Raw genomic sequence first — 16,659 nt, 5'->3', positions numbered from 1 at the left:
TAAGACAGAGATTTAGGAACCAGGTTTTAAATTGTAGGACATTTCCAGGGGCAGATGTGGACTCTGACCACAATCTATTGGTTATGAACTGTAGATTAAAACTGAAGAAATTGCAAAAAGGTGGGAATTTAAGGAGATGGGACCTGGATAAACTGACTAAACCAGAGGTTGTACAGAGTTTCAGGGAGAGCATAAGGGAACAATTGACAGGAATAGGGAAAAGAAATACAGTAGAAGACGAATGGGTAGCTCTGAGGGATGAAGTAGTGAAGGCAGCAGAAGATCAAGTAGGTAAAAAGACGAAGACTAGTAGAAATCCTTGGGTAACAGAAGAAATATTGAATTTAATTGATGAAAGGAGAAAATATAAAAATGCAGTAAATGAAGCAGGCAAAAAGGAATACAAACGTCTCAAAAATGAGATCGACAGAAAGTGGAAAATGGCTAAGCAGGCATGGCTAGAGGACAGACGTAAGGATGTGGAGGCTTATCTCACTAGGGGTAAGATAGATACAGCCTACAGGAAAAAAAGAGACCTCTGGAAAATAGAGAGCCACTTGTATGAATATCAAGAGCTCAGATGGAAACCCAGTTCTAAGCAAAGAGGGGAAAGCAGAAAGGTGGAAGAAGTATATAGAGGGTCTATACAAGGACAATATTATGGAAATGGAAGAGGATGTAGATGAAGATGAAATGGGAGATACGATACTGCGTGACGAGTTTGACAGAGCACTGAAAGACTTGGGTCGAAACAAGGCCCCGGGAGTAGACAACATTCCATTAGAACTACTGACGGCCTTGGGAGAGCCAATCCTGACAAAACTCTACCATCTGGTGAGCAAGATGTACGAGAGAGGCGAAATACCCTCAGACTTCAAGAAGAATATAATAATTCCAATCCCAAAGAAAGCAGGTGTTGACAGATGTGAAAATTACCGAACTATCAGTTTAATAAGTCACAGCTGCAAAATACTAAAACGAATTATTTACAGTCGAATGGAAAAACTGGTAGAAGCCGACCTCGGGGAAGATCAGTTTGGATTCCGTAGGAATGTTGGAACACGTGAGGCAATACTGACCTTAGAAGAAAGATTAAGGAAAGGCAAACCTACATTTCTAGCATTTGTAGACTTAGAGAAAGCTTTTGACAATGTTGACTGGAATATTCCCTTTCAAATTCTAAAGGTGGCAGGGGTAAAACACAGGGAGCGAAAGGCTATTTACAATTTGTACAGAAACCAGATGGCAGTTATAAGAGTCGAGGGGCATGAAAGGGAAGCAGTGGTTGGGAAGGGATTGAGACAGGTTTGTAGCCTCTCCCCGATGTTATTCAATCTGTAGACTGAGCAAGCAGTAAAGGAAACAAAAGAAAAATTTGGAGTAGGTATTAAAATCCAGGGAGAAGAAATAAAAACTTTGAGGTTCGCCGATGACATTGTAATTCTGTCAGAGACAGCAAAGGACTTGGAAGAGCAGTTGAATGGAATGGACAGTGTCTTCAAAGGAGGATATAAGATGAACATCAACAAAAGCAAAACAAGGATAATGGAATGTAGTCGAATTAAGTCTGGCGATGCTGAGGGAATTAGATTAGGAAATGAGACACTTAAAGTAGTGAAGGAGTTTTGATATTTTGGGAGCAAAATAACTGATGATGGTCGAAGTAGAGAGGATATAAAATGTAGCCTGGCAATGGCAAGGAAAGCGTTTCTGAAGAAGAGAAATTTGTTAACATCTAGTATAGATTTAAGTGTCAGGAAGTCGTTTCTGAAAGTATTTGTATGGAGTGTAGCCACGTATGGAAATGAAACATGGACAATAAATAGTTTGGACAAGAAGAGAATAGAAGCTTTCGAAATGTGGTGCTACAGAAGAATGTTGAAGATTAGGTGGGTACATCACGTAACTAATGAGGAGGTATTGAATAGGATTGGGGAGAAGAGAAGTTTGTGGCACAACTTAACTACAAGAAGGGATCGGTTGGTAGGACATGTCTTGAGGCATCAAGGGATCACAAATTTAGCATTGGAGGGCAGCGTGGAGGGTAAAAATCGTAGAGGGAGACCAAGAGATGAATACACTAAGCAGATTCAGAAGGATGTAGGTGCAGTAGGTACTGGGAGATGAAGGAGCTTGCACAGGATAGATTAGCATGGAGAGCTGCATCAAACCAGTCTCAGGACTGAAGACCCAACAACAACAACAACAACAGGAGAATAAATACACTATTTAATATTATGTCCTTAGGATCCATCCTGAGACATATAGGAATAGTTAATTTGGAAATGGATAAGGGTGCGGGGGTACACATTGTGGGAGAGACCAAAACCTGACAACATTAAACAGCGTTAAATGGGTGTAGCTTGAAACAGTTACACAGAGAAGAAGAGCTGCGCGCAGGATAGACTATCTCTTACAGAATCTTCCACTGGAGTTTATCCGTAACGCTTTCGCTATTACTAAATGATCCTGTAACGAAGCGCGCTGCTCTCCGTTGGATCTTCTCTCTCTCTTTTATCAACCGTATCTGGTACGGATCCCACACCGGTGAGCAGTATTCAAGCAGTGGGCGAACAAGTGTACTGTAACCTGCTTTCTTTGTTTTCGGAATGCATTTTCTCAGGATTCTTCCAATGAATATCAATCTGGCAACTGCTTTACCGACGATTAATTTTATATGGTCATTCCACTTTAAATCACTCCTAATGCCTACTACCAGATAATTTATGGAATTAACTGCTTCCAGTTGCTGACCTGCTATATTGTAGCTAAATGATAAAGGATCTTTCTTTCTATGTATTGGCAGCACATTACACTTATCTACATTGAGATTTAATTGCCACTTCCTGCACCATGCGTCAATCCGTTGCAGATCCTCCTGCATTTCAGCACAATTTTCCATTGTTACAACCTCTCGATATACTACAGCATCGTCCGCAAAAAGCCTCAGTGAATTTCCGATGTTATCCACAAGGTCATTTATACATATTGTGAATAGCAATCCTACGACACTCCCCTGCGGCACAACTGAAATCACTCTTACTCCGGAAGACTTCTCTCCATTGAGAATGACATGCTGCGTTCTGTTATCTAGGAACTCTTCAATCCAGTCACACAATTGGTCTGATAGTCCATACCCTCTTAATTTGTTCATTAAACGACTGTCGGGAACTGTATGAAACACCTTGCGGAAGTCAAGAAACACGGCATCTACCTGGGAACCCGTGTCTATGGCCCTCTGAGTCTCGTGGACGAATAGCGCGAGCTGGGTTTCACACTATCGTCTTTTTCGAAACCCATGCTGATTCCTACAGAGTAGATTTCTAGTCTCCAGAAAAGTCATTATACTAGACACATAATACGTGTTCCAAAATTCTACAACTGATCGACGTCTATAGTTCTGCACCTCCGTTCGACGTCCCTTCTTGAAAACGGGGATGACCTGTGCCCTTTTCCAATCTTCTGGAACGCTTCGCTCTCTTAGAGACCTAAGGTTCCCGCTGCAAGAAGGGGACAAGTTCCTTCGCGTACTCTGTGTAAAATCGAACTTGTATCCCATCAGGTCCAGCTGCCTTTCTTCTTTTGAGCGATTTTAATTGTTTTTCTATCTCTCTGTCATCTATTTCGATATTTACCATTTTGTCATCTGTGCGACAATCTAGAGAAGGGACTACAGCGCAGTCTTCCTCTGTGAAACAGCTTTGGAGAAAGACATTTAGTATTTCGGCCTTTAGTTTGTCATCCTTTGTTTCTGTACCATTTTGGTCACAGAGTGTCTGGACATTTTGTCACCGCTTTGACATAAGACAAAAATTTCTTAGGATTTTCTGCCAAGTCAGTACATAGAACTGTACTTTCGAATTCGTTGATTGCCTCTCGCGTAGCCCTCCTCACACTACATTTCGCTTCGTGTAATGTTTGTTTGTCTCCAAGGTTCTGGCTATGTTTATGTTCGCTGTGAAGTTTCCTTTGCTTCCGTAGCAGTTTTCTAACTCTGTTGTTGTACCACGGTGGCTCTTTTCCATCTCTTACGAGCTTGCTTGGCACGTACTCGTCTAACGCATATTGTACGACGGTTTTGAACTTTGTCCACAAATCCTCAACACTATCTGTACTTGAGATAAAACTCTTGTGTTGAGCCGTCAAGTACTCTGAAATCTGCCTTTTGTCACTTTTACTAAACAGAAAAATCTTCCTACCTTTTTTAATATTTCTGTTTAAGGCTGAAATCACCGATGCTGTAACCGCTTTATGATCGCTGATTCCCTGTTCTGCGTTATCTGTTTCAAATAGTTCGGGTCCGTTTGTCACCAGAAGGTCTAATATGTTATCGCCAAGAGTCGGTTATCTGTCTAACTGCTCAAGGTAGATTTCAGTCAACGCACTTAAAAAAATTTCACTGGATTCTTTGTCCCTGCCACCCGTTATAAACGTTTGAGTCTCGCGGTCTAAAAAATTGCCGTAGCGGACGGTATTTCACGTCCACTAGGCGGGGTATTGTTAAAAGTCTTCACCTAGTAATAATCGCACCTCGGATTAACCTCATTGGTTACGATATTGTCACTTTTTCACGCTATTCAAGTATCATCCACTGCCCATTGACATTATATTCGGTACATAACAAATATATCCTTCTAGGCCGCTGATTAAGATGGATGGATAGGAGCCTCAAACTTTTGAATACTCGTGTCTTCAGTCACTGACAACGCAGCGGAAAGCATCAGTGGAATTGACATTAAATACACGCATATAGTCTTAAGTAAAATGTATACTGATTAGCCAAAACATTATGACCACTGTCCACCGCTAGACTAAATGCTGCCTGATGATGTCAAAGGTACATGATGTAATAATGGAAGTGTATAACCTGAGCAGAGACGATTGAGGAATCCGTCTACCAACACTAAAGGTCGCCCAGTGACATAAACCACTTTGACAAGGGACAGAGTGTTATATCGGGCATCTGGGAATGAGCATCTTGGGGATGGCGAACTAGTCTGCTGCTTGCCGCTACTGCTGGGAGCATCTATGGAATCAGGTTGACGGATAATGAAACTACGAATAGGAGACAAGGTGCTGGTTGTCTACATCTCTTTACAACACGTGGAGATCAGAGACGTTTTCATTTTACAAAGTAGTATAGGAGATGATATGTGACATCTCTGACAATTGAGTACATTGCTAGTGCAGGCACAAGTATTTCTGAAGACAATGTTCAACGCACAGTACTGAAGATGAGGCTGCATAGCAGACAACCCTCACATGTAGCAATGTTGACCCAGTGGCGTAGTTAGCTGCAATTGCAGTGAGCTCAGGATCACTGATATTACAATGTGTATCAGTGTAAAAGTGTCACCTGGTCGGATAATCGTCGTTTCTTGTTACATGTCGATTGTTGATACCGGATATGCCATCATCCAGCCAAATGGCAACTCAAAAAGTGCAATGTAGCATGGACACAAGTTGGTGGCGGATGTACGATACTATTTACCTGGGTTCCATGGGACCTGCGGTAGCAGTTGAAGGCACCATGACAACAGTGGACTACCTGAACATTATTAAGGACTGCCGGCATCCCTTCATGCTTCATGTCTCCCCCGATAATGATGTTTCGCTGCAGCAGGTTAACTGTCAATGTAACAACGACAGTGTCAAGTTACAGTGGTTTGAGAAGCATGATAGTGAACTCACGTTGACGTCTTGGCCACCAAAAGCCCCTGATCTGCACCTGGTCAAATACATCTGGGATCCTATTGGGCACGAACCCCTCATAAACCGCAGCATGGTAATTTACGGGAATTGTGCCACATATCTTCGGTAACATACCAACGATCTGTCGAATCCATGACAACAGATTCTCTGCTGTTTTGCGCTCTAAAGATGGACCAGTAAGCTACTAAGCTGGCGTTCATAATACTTGGTATATATTCCGTGATTTGTTTTGTAACGTATTTCATCGTCATGAAGGCATCTCTACACAAGAGTTTACGAAACAACAAAGTACCACTGCCGAGTTCAATCCAAACTTTTTTTCCTCACATTTGCGCGTAATTTACAACCATGAAACTCTTTACTGTGCTCTACTGTTTGCGAGAATGCTTCTCAGTTTAGAGATAATTTTTAAATTTCGTTCTGTTATTTCCTTTAGTGAAAGTAATGTTGGCAGTGTCCCTACAGTATGTTTATAACAGGCGTATTGACTCCTCCTAGAAAAGAGTGACAGGAAACAGAAATGACTCAAAGAAAAGCAGCACCTTTCGTCACAGCTTTATTAAGTAAGGACGAAAGCGTCACAGAGAGGCTCATCCAACTCCAGCATATGGAACAGTCTTAGAAGACTTAACTAAAATATTGCTTCTTCCTGTGCGTATCTCTCGCAAAGGCCATGAAGGTAGAATAGGAGAGATCCGAGCTCACACAGATGCTTACCAGCAGTCATTCTTCCTGCTCTCTGCATTCGCTGCTGTAACACAAAGGGGGAAGGGGGAGATCGGACAACGGTACACATAGTACCCTCCTCCACACTCCATAAGGTGGCTCGTAGAGTGTTGATGTAGATGTACAAGTCGATGTGTGCCACATTGTCTGAGCGTGAGTTATTAATTACTTTGTATTTTTTATTCACGTAGCGTTTACGTTCATTTGATTCCTGTTGAGATTTAAGTACGATAACTTAATCAGAGTAATTATTTGTAGCACCTGTTGGCCAGAGATTTGCGAGATACTCCAAGTGTCACTAGACGGCGTTGGCTACCACCGAGCCTGGTTCGCGCTAAAAGCAGCAGGAGAAAGGCGCGCATTACAATTTACTCGCTTGAACTGGTAGGTGAAGTGATATGACTTATATGTGTCTCTTTCGTTGAAGCTACGTAATGTAATTTAGATTCTGTGTAACAGCAACACTCACTGGTACATATAAGTTTTATTTCTGTCTTGAAGCTTTTGAAATTCATAAAATGCACAAAATTCGGAAAGCATTCCAGTTCGGTTAGTACTCGATCAGATTGTTACGTGTAAATAACCACTAGCAATTAATTCTTTCGTATTGCTGTTGCTGCAAAAAGAAAATAGTCTTGCGTATTTTTTAGTGCTCTGCATCTTATTAGTGTCGTTCCGCTTCTATTGTTGTTCGATAACATATAACAGTGCAGAGTGACATAAATTCTTCGTTTTATTTTTACTTCTTTCCATCCAGCAGTTTTCAGCTGTGTATATTGACTTTGATCTGTACTATTGCATTAAATTTCTAGACATCGTGTGTCGATTTTTGGAGGAAGTGCAATAAAAAGTATGTGGATGAATGTGGACTTTACAATATGTAGGGATTTAACTAATGAGGTGAGACAGTAGCATACTCCACTCAAACTGCAGGTAATAACATCTTGTATTAGTAGTTAGAGAAATAATGCCATTCTGTCAATTATATCTATATACAATCATTGCAACGTCATATTTCACTTATGCGTTAACCCAATACTATTAAATTTCCAGCAATGACTGAAAAGCCGATTGCTTGACAAGAGCTCTTTAAAGTTTGTTGGATTCATTGGGATTATTGTAACCTCCTTCAGTAACGTTACTGTACTGAAGTTGTGAATTGTTTGTCACGAAACAGAAACGGCTGGTGATACAGTACTCGGTCAGTCACTTTAGAAAATAAATTTTGACCTTTCCATTGCAGAACATTTTTCCATACAAGCGACTAATCAACTGGCGTTCCCCATCTTCTCCCTCGTACACTTTCACCTGTGTCAATTCTCGCTTCTAATAATGATACGCATTGTATAAAATCTTGCACTTAGCTGTCCCTGGTGACCCTCTCAGCTTGATGCCACAAGCGGTAGCTTTTGATTGTGATAGAAATCGTGCAGTTCTGGTGCCTCTTGGCGCCCCTTACAGCTTGGTGTCCAAACGGCGACTTGTGCCGCTTGGGACTTCAACTTATCTTGACTACATTTAAATACAGACATCTGTAGGACCTTGTCGTCAGAATATGTATTTGTATTATGAGCTATAGCTTTCTCCACTTTAAGCTGTAGCTTTAGCCCTGTTCCATCTGGATCTGTGACAGAAAAAGCTTTCATGCTTTTATTATCTAATAGTACTTCTTTCTAACGCAGTTTGAGATTTGTGTAAAAGTCACAATTTCTGCCTTCTTGGAGTACAACCGAATCGTAAGTAATGAGAACGGAAGTGTAGTTAAATGTGCAGTGTTTAGTGTGCTTTAGCGTTATAAACATACAATTAACTTCACTGGTAACTTTGAATTACTTATGAGATGTTGCAAGGTATTTATCATATAACATGGCCACTCCTGTTCTTCAAGAGTTGATACATTGAGGTTTTTTCTTATTTGTTTTGATCAGTTTACTGCATTATTGTGGTATTTGAAGTCAAATATTTAACACTGAAAACCTAGAAATTGGAACACGTGTGTTGTGATTAAGTCATTTTTTGTTAGTTCCTCTAAGAATTTATTTAGTTATTTATTTGTCCTCGGATCATTTAGCACAATATTATTGGTCATGTCAAATCTATTACATAGGATTTTACATGTAGCAAGTTTGACTCTTGTATGAGTCATAAACAAACAACATGCATATGTTACACACACACACACACACACACACACACACAGATGATATTTACATAGGCCTACACCAACTGCATACACCATGCTTTCCCTCACAAAACTTTGCTGTCCATTTTGGCTAGACTCAGGTCAGCGAGCGTTGTATACAGTTTGGTATCTGAAACACACAAAAAAGTGTGATGTATGTAAATATGTACAGGAAGTTTTCCTTGAATATGTTTTAGAATGAATCTTCACCTTTGTCACATGTTAAATATCTTAAATTTTGCTCAAAAGTGGAAACTTCTTTGAAACAGTTATTGAGTTTATGAGAAAATATAATTCTGTGTGGTATGAGGGACTAAAAGTGAACTAAGTATGCATCTTTCCAACCTTCAAAGATGCAAACTGCTGAAATAATTTGCATAGGAAGACAGAGTGGAGCTCCTGTGAAAGTTTGCTTGCAAATTCTTCTCAAAAACGCCCAAAGTATTAGTCCAGATTAATTCCTGAGGTTTTGTGTAGTCTGTATTATTTTTAAGGCCACGTTTGTTACACCTTTAAACAGTACATGTTTTACACTTTAGGTAAATTGGAGAAAACTGAAGTGTCCACGAGCTGTGTGTATTTAGAAAATAATTCCAAGAAATGAATGAGAAGTATTAAAGGTGATTAAAGAGCTGATATAAAAAATGACAACTTGTGAAGATAAAAAAGTACCAGTTTCTCAACTAATCTAAAACATGTCACTGATTGTAATTCCTATGGTACATATTCCTAATTTATTATTTTCTGGGGGAGTGTTTCCCACACATTAAGAATGTCAGAAGTAATTTGTTATTCAAACACATGGATAGGCACAAATTTCAAATTGTCTGTGCATATCACTACATTAGAGGTTAAATATCTCTAAGTGGTTTGCACTAATATCATTTTATGCCACTGCATCTTCATTTATATCATAATATTAATATATAATTTAATATATAATATATAATTTCATTAATTTAATTAATTTCACAAAAGATAATCTAACTGGTGAGTTTGAAAGGTCTTCAAAATTGAGTCTGCTCTATCAAATAGCATAAAAAGTACAGTAAATTAAAAGTATAATCATTGTCCACACCTTCAAGATCCTAAAGAACTTATTTTAACCTATAAACTGGCCTCTGATATTTATGATCTAATGTAGGATCACATTATGAGAAGTTGTATATGGGTAAATGTTTGTGTAAGATAAGCACAAAATTTTCACAACAGACTGAGATGTCATCATCCGTTATTTTGGACTAATTACATCATGTTGGTGGGCTCCAACTTTATATCTATTGATTTTCTTGACTCCATCCATGTCACAGGAGAATACAGAAGCAATAATTTAGTGGTGCTCCACTTGGCTTACATTCACTGAGACCAGTCATATGAGTATGTTTACATCTGTTTGTGTCTGACATTTATGGTGTGATCAGTGAACTCATTCTTTACCTCTACTATTCATTACGCATTCGTAGGTCATTTCTTACTTATATCTGCCCAGTGTCATTGTTAATGAGTTTTTTACTGGTTTAAATTTTGATGGACTCTTGTAAGCAGATCTCTGTCAGGCTGTATCATGAGGATTATGGAGAAGTATTAGGTGGGTGCACATTCCTACCACTCACTGAAATTGCATAATTCCTAAATAGAGCAAATGATAATCCAACACTCTGAAATGAATGGTTATATCAAAGTGCTTGTATACACCCCTGACTATAGGTCTCAAAAACTGTTAAAACTTTGGTGGAGCTCTGTGTCAACTGACAGCTGGATGTATGACAATCTTACAAGTCTCCATTCACTGAGCTCAGCTTCATAATTAGACATTTCAACGATTTCTTACAAATGGATGCGCTCCAGCTATGTAAAATATGCACTCGAATCATCAAAGAATCCATTGAAATTAAGATCATAAAAAATTGATTAAAAGTGACTGTATATCACCATCGGCAATGGCCTTGTTGCAGTGGATACACCAGTTCCCGTGAGATCACCAAAGTTAAGCACTGTCGGGAGTGGTCGGCACTTGGATGGGTGACCCTCCAGGCCGCCATGCGCTGTTGCCATTTTTCGGGGTGCACTCAGCCTCGTGATGCCAACTGAGGAGCTACTCAACCGAATAGTAGTGGCTTTGGTCAAGAATACCATCTTATGACCGGGAATGCGGTGTGCTGACCCCACACCCCTCCTATCCGCATCCTACACAGAGGATGACACGACAGTCGGATGGTTCTGGTAGGCCACTCGTGGCTTGAAGACGGAGTGATTTTTTTTTTTAGTATATCATCATATCTTGCTCTATCGCCCTGACCTCCCTTCTGGAAAAGAGCAGTGAAACCCAATACTGTAAATCAATTGGAATTAATAAATAGCATTGATTTAATAGCCCTGGGAGTGGTGGACTGAGGAACGTTAGGTGAAGTGCTTCTTCAGAGAGCAAAACTAGAACAGAAACTTACAACAATAGCCATATTGTGTACCCTTGAGTGCCAACATACATTTCTTGAGATGAATTGAATGGTTTGGTGGTTATACATTAAGTGCTGTGGGTCAATCTTCTGTTTTGACTCTCTGTTTTACTGGTCAGCGATACAGATAGCTGTACCGTAGGTACAACCACAACGGAGGGGTATCTGTTGAGAGGCCAGACAAACATGTGGTTCCTGAAGAGGGGCAGCAGCCCTTTCAGTAGTTGCAAGGGCAACAGTCTGGATGATTGACTGATCTGGCCTTGTAACAATAACCAAAACGGCCTTGCTGTGCTGGTACTGCGAACGGCTGAAAGCAAGGGGAAACTACAGCTGTAATTTTTCCCGAGGGCATGCAGCTTTACTGTATGATTAAATAGTCCCCCATTCGGATCTCCGGGCGGGGACTACTCAAGAGGATGTCGTTATGAGGAGGTAAAGAATGCTGAAGATTAGATGGGTAGATCACATAAGTAATGAGGAAGTATTGAATAGGATTGGGGAGAAGAGAAGTTTGTGGCACAACTTGACCAGAAGAAGGGATCGGTTGGTAGGACATGTTCTGAGGCATCAAGGGATCACCAATTTAGTATTGGAGGGCAGCGTGGAGGGTAAAATTCGTAGGGGTAGACCAAGAGATGAACACACTAAGCAGATTCAGAAGGATGTAGGTTGCAGTAGGTACTGGGAGATGAAAAAGCTTGCACAGGATAGAGTAGCATGGAGAGCTGCATAAAACCAGTCTCAGGACTGAAGACCATAACAACAACAATGGCCAAGTTCGATTCCCGGCGGGGTCAGGGATTTTCTCTGCCTCGTGATGGCTGGGTGTTGTGTGCTGTGCTTAGGTTAGTTAGGTTTAAGTAGTTCTAAGTTCTAGGGGACTGATGACCATAGATGTTAAGTCCCATAGTGCTCAGAGCCATTTGAACAACAATGGCCAGAAGTGGGTCAACATTTGCAGACAGGTGCAGGCCTCAGACAACCATTGAAAGTCCTGACAGCATCATTTAAAGCACCTTCTACTTGTTTGGAGTGGCAAGAACCTCTTGTACTGCTGCCACATATTCTCCAGCTGCAAAACATAGTTATGTTGCTGATGATCGAAGAACTCATGTTGAACCAGTCAATTTACATATAATGTTGCTCTTTGCACACATTTTACAATTTTGCTCAGTGCAGTGTTATTTAAATGCAGTGTACACTTTAGGTTGCCTCTCAAGTATTCTAGTTTGGTGTAGTGGGGTACTGTAATGCCTCTAGATTTTACTTCCAACAATCTTGTGGCTTCTCTATTACGCAGGTGAAATTTAAATACTTTAGTTTTTTTCTGGATTAGATTGCAGGTTATTTTCTTCATAGCAGATCCAAAAGGGAACCAAATCCTGTGTCAGTTTTCTTTCAGACTCTTCAGATGTTCTTCCTTGAGCAGTGATAGCAATGTCATCTGCCTGTATGAATCTTTTTATTTCAGGCTGGTATGGCTGGTCATTTGTGTACATTGTACAGCTTAGGGGGCAGAACGTTTGATTGTGACATTCCATTCTTTTGATTGCTCTATCTACTTTTTCTCCCCTTGCAGGGGTACATAGAATTTTCAATTCTGTAACATTCCTCTTAAGATGTGCATTAGTCACAAGTCCTTCATTATTTGGTAGAATTTTGTAAGTTGTCGTCAGTGATTTACTTCATCATATACTGCAAAAAGGTCAACAAAGGCAGCAGCAGTCATTAATTCCATTTTGAAACACTCTTCAATGTGTTTGATCAGATTTAGTATTTGGCTAGAACGCACTTTTCCCTGTGTGAAATCCGCTTGTTCAGATATAACTTTCATACTGATTTTGGTTGCTATACTTGACAGACTCATTCTTTCAAATATCTCATATAGATAGCAGGTTATGGAAGTAGGACAGAAATGTTTTGGCTCAGTCAGCTCTTTGCCAGACTTGGGTAACGCTACTACTTCTGTTTTCCTCTGCAGTCCAGGAGCCTGAAATATTTCCAAAGGTCTGTTCACCATCCTCAATTCATTAGTTTTGGTACCAGACTGCTTTATTAGTTCAGTTTGTATGTTATCACAGCCTGCTGGTTTATTTTTTCTCAGTTCTTGCATTGCTCTTCCCAGTTCTTCAGATGAGAATGGAGTTGCTAGAGATTTTCTCTAACCAATATGGAAGAAGCCTTCATGAATGATAGTTGTAGAGAAAACACAGTAGTGTGTACCCTGTAAATGTTGAACTAGGGTCAATGGCTAATCCTTCCTTTGTAATTGCTCAGTTTATGTAAATTTTATTCTTGCTATCAACTACAAATAATATTGTGGAGTTCATGTATAAAGATGTAAGTATAAGAATCCCTACTTCCCTGCAAAATGTAAGATTATGAACTTTACACAAAATTATTATTATATACTTCTGTAGAATAAATACTTTTTTCACCTTTGATGCAAAGCCCTAGAAGATTATCAGACAGTATGGTAACAAAGTGAGAGAGATTTCTACATGCAGAGTAAGCAGAACTGGGCTTTTTGATTAACTTATTCACATGCTGATGTCACCTTAGTTTATTACCTATATGGATGCCCAAGAACTTCACCAATTGATCTCTACTTCTAGTACCTGTAAGTCACATTTGGGTTTGGAATTGCATAGTATGGATTTTGTAAGATGTTTAAACCAGTTTTAAGCCAGTGTGATTATTCTCCTGCTTATGTCTTGTATCAAAGTGTTTGGGCCCTTTAACAATATACTTATGCCATCAGGAAACATTACAGTAATTGAAGAGTTCTGCAGGTCCCCATGTAATCCATTTATGTACATTGAGAAAAGGTGCAGCCAAGCACAAATTCTTGCAATACACCATAATTAAGGTGTCTGTAATGTGAATTTAATCTTATTCTTGGCATTTTATTTGCTAATGTAACCTTCTGTTTTCTGTTGTTGAGATATGAGTCCATTCTTATAAAACAAAATTCTTTAATGCCATAGCATTTTACTTCCTTAGCAGAATGTTATGATCTACACTATCAAAGACCTTTACAAGATCACAGAAAATTCCTACATGGTAACTCATATTGTAAAGTTCTGTAGAATTGTGTTCATGAGGTCGTACATTGCCATCCCAGTAGAGAAGCATTTACAACAGTCAAACTGAAATGTTGTTAATACACCTGTCTTAGAAAGATAGTTTGGTATTCTGTTGTAAGTTACCTTTTTTAAAAAAAAAATGGGAGTATGATGAGGTAGAGATCAGTCTTTAATCAGATGTCAGTTACTTATCTTGCTTTTGTATATTGGTGTTACAAATATATATTGCAGTATTTCAGAAAATGAACCTTGACTCAGTTCCTAGTTGCAAAGATAACTTAAAGGTGGTGCTACCTATTCAAAAGAGGTTTTAGTTCTTCTCTGGTGGGAGAGTATGAATTGTCTTTCTTCAATAAGTTAACTGTCTTTGCCTTTGGAAGAGCATTTTATCTCCATGTTTTCTGCTACCCTTAGGAGGGAGGCATGTTAACATGGGGCTGGGGAAGGTGCTGATGGCTGAGGATATGGCTCACCATGCAGTGGTGCCAGTTGAGTCTATCAGTAGATCAGCTTTCACTAGACATGACCTGCACCTCAATAGGTATGCGAAGGAAGGCTGGCGAATCTTGTAGGTGACAGTCTAGTGGGTGGTTGTGGGATCACTCATGGGAAATTCCTGTAGTAGTTGGTGTTAGAGCTGCACCTTTTTTTTTAGAATGAACTCAGTTGATAGGTATCCCTGCTTCAAAGGAAGTCTCTCTAACAAAGCAATCACCTTCAAAGGAGATCAGGTACCCAAGTAGTGAAGGAATTACCGTACTTCATTAAAATATAAGAGGTTAGTGAACTGCTTATAGATGTTGACTCTGACTTTATTGGTATATTGGTGCACCACTCAAACAATTTGAGAGTTCAGAGGCTTCCTTTACCAGGATACAGATTAGCTGGCTGTTTTTCAAGGAATTCTTTGCGGAGTGAGGAGTGGCTATGTGTGTAAAAAACAGTATTCCATTTGAGTCCATAGACGTATTACGGCACTGCACTGAACAAGTATTTGAATGTTGTGTAGGGGCAGTTAAATTTAGTGACACTAAACATCTAATTGTTGTTGTTTATAGGTCCCCTGACTCTGACCTCAGAGCACTTCTGCACAAGCCATAGAGGGTTTTTGGTTCACTTTATAGGAAGTACTGAAATTAGTTACATGTGGTGACTTCGATACTAATTTTGTATATGATTGCACAAGAAGAAGGATGTTGAAAGATTGTGTAAATTCATATCATATGATGCAACTGTGTCTTTTCCAACCATGGTGCAGGGAAACAGTAGCACAGCCATAGACAATATTTTTATTCATTCTTCAGTACTAGATGGGTTTTCTGTCAGTAAAGGAGTGAATGGCCTTTCAGATCATGATGTACATATTTTCCCCCTAAAAGGTTTTTGTTCTCAAACAAATGTTATATATAATTACAAACTGTGTGGGAATGCTAATCCAATGGCAATAGAGAGTTTTTTAATCCTCATTAAGGAATAAGAGTAGCTGGATGTTTATAGTGCTGATAACATAGATGACAAATACAATGGTTTCCTTAACACATTTCTCACACTCTTTGAAAGTTGTTTTCCAGTAGAACATTCTGAACAGAATACTAGCAGAGAAAGGCAGCCTGGCTTGCTGACTAGTGGGATGAGGCTACCATGTAGAACAAAGTGGGAATTATATCAAAATGTTAAAAGTAGTCAGAATTGAGCTGGAGTAGCCAATTACAAACAGTGTTGTAAGGTGCTTAAAAATGTTATTAGGGAAGCAAAGAGCGTGTGGTATGCAAATACAATAGCTAACTCATGGGATAAAGTTAAAACCATATGGCCAGTTGTGAAGGAAGTGTCTGGTCAGCAGCACAAGGTTGACATTACAAAGTGAGGTCATAGTAAAAATATTCCTGTTACTGATATATCAGATATATGTACAGTATTTATCAATCACTTTCTGATCATTGCTGGTGAATTTAATAAAAACTTAGTTTCTACAGGGAGTCATATACTGTACTGTAACTCTCCTGGAAAATGCAATCTGATATTGACTTCTGAAATACTACTCTGTGATACTGACAAAGGGGCGATTGAGTCAATAACAAAATCACTGAAGGCTAAAGACTCTCATGGGTATGATGGGGTACCTAACAGAATATTAAAGAAATGTGCCACTTATGTTAGCCCTGTACTTAGCAATATTTGTAATTTTTCCTGTAAGAATAGTCAGTTTCCAGAATGAATCAAGAATCTTTATTCACCATAAATCATTTCACATTGATATGGGTTTTGTCAGTTTGATACAAGATAAAGTAAACACAAAACTTTCTTTTGCATTTTTAAAATGTTATCAACATGGGAGAATGTCTCCATATAATAAGGCCATATGATATATGCGACTGGAAAAGTTCAAAGTATGTCATCCAAATGTAATCCATGCTTATCATGTCCCTTAGTTTCAAAAAGAGGTATGACACCCGAGATAGCTTTTTGAGACATGATTGATATGTTCTTGCCA

General features: G+C 39.4%; 1 pseudogene; it reads right to left on the bottom strand.

The window, feature by feature from the left end:
* Positions 1-4,420: 4,420 nt before the first annotated feature.
* Positions 4,421-4,575, bottom strand: LOC126186548 (U4 spliceosomal RNA; annotated as a pseudogene).
* Between the last annotated feature and the right edge of the window lie 12,084 nt (positions 4,576-16,659).

Source organism: Schistocerca cancellata, chromosome 4 (genome assembly GCF_023864275.1).
Source record: "Schistocerca cancellata isolate TAMUIC-IGC-003103 chromosome 4, iqSchCanc2.1, whole genome shotgun sequence".
In the NCBI taxonomy this organism is placed as follows: domain Eukaryota; kingdom Metazoa; phylum Arthropoda; class Insecta; order Orthoptera; family Acrididae; genus Schistocerca; species Schistocerca cancellata.
The sequence above is the reverse complement of the archived record's forward strand: the minus strand, read 5'-3'. Positions and strand labels throughout refer to the sequence as shown.